Genomic DNA, 995 nt, shown 5'->3' on the forward strand with positions numbered 1-995 from the left:
AGTCTCTCCTCATAGGGCTTGGCCTGCAAGCCCATAACCATATGAGTGGCCCTTCTTTGGACCCTCTCCATGTTATCCACATCCCTCTTAAATGTGTGGCACCCAAGACTGGACGCAGAATTCCAACTGTGGTCTGACCAGCGCCCGATAGAGGGGAAGTATCATCTCCTTGGTTCTGTTTGTCATGCATCTGCTGATGCACGATAAAGTGCAGTTAGCTTTGCTGATGGCTTCGTCACACTGATGACTCATGTTCATCTTGGAGTCCACCAGGACTCCGAGATCCCTTTCCACTTCTGTGCTACTGAGCAGGTCATTTCCTAGGCAGTAGGTGTGCTGGACATTTTTCCTCCCCAGGTGCAGCACTTTGCATTTCTCCTTGTTGAATTGCATTCTGTTGTTTTCTGCCCATTTGTCCAACCTGTCCAGGTCTGCCTGTAGTTGTTCCCTGCCCTCCGGTGTGTCCACTTCTCCCCACAGTTTTGTATCGTCCACAAACTTGGACAGAGTACACTTCACTCCCTCATCCAAGTCGCTGATGAAGACATTGAAGAGTATTGGTCCAAGGAACGAGGTTGATACCAACCCATCTGCCACCACTCTCTGGGTATGAACCTCTAGCCAATTTGCCACTCACTGGACTGTGTAATTGTCCAAGTCCCAGCCTCTTAATTTGCTCACCAGTATGGGGTGGGATACCATATCGAAAGCCTTCCTGAAGTCTAAGTAAATGATATCTACCCCTACTCCTGCATCCAGGTGTTTTGTTATCTGGTCATAAAAAGAGACTAGGTTAGTCAGGCATGATCTACCTGCTACGAACCCGTGCTGGTTTCCCCTCAGCATAATGTTTCCTGCTGGGCTCTCACATATATGAGCCTTAATAATATTTTCAAAGACTTTACCAAGGATGGAGGTGAGACTGACTGGCCTATAGTTGCCTGGATCCTTCTTCCTCCCCTTCTTGAAAATAGGGACCACATTAGCTCTTTTCC

The sequence above is a fragment of the Alligator sinensis genome, unplaced genomic scaffold, assembly GCF_000455745.1.
Source record: "Alligator sinensis unplaced genomic scaffold, ASM45574v1 scaffold6_1, whole genome shotgun sequence".
Taxonomy (NCBI): domain Eukaryota; kingdom Metazoa; phylum Chordata; order Crocodylia; family Alligatoridae; genus Alligator; species Alligator sinensis.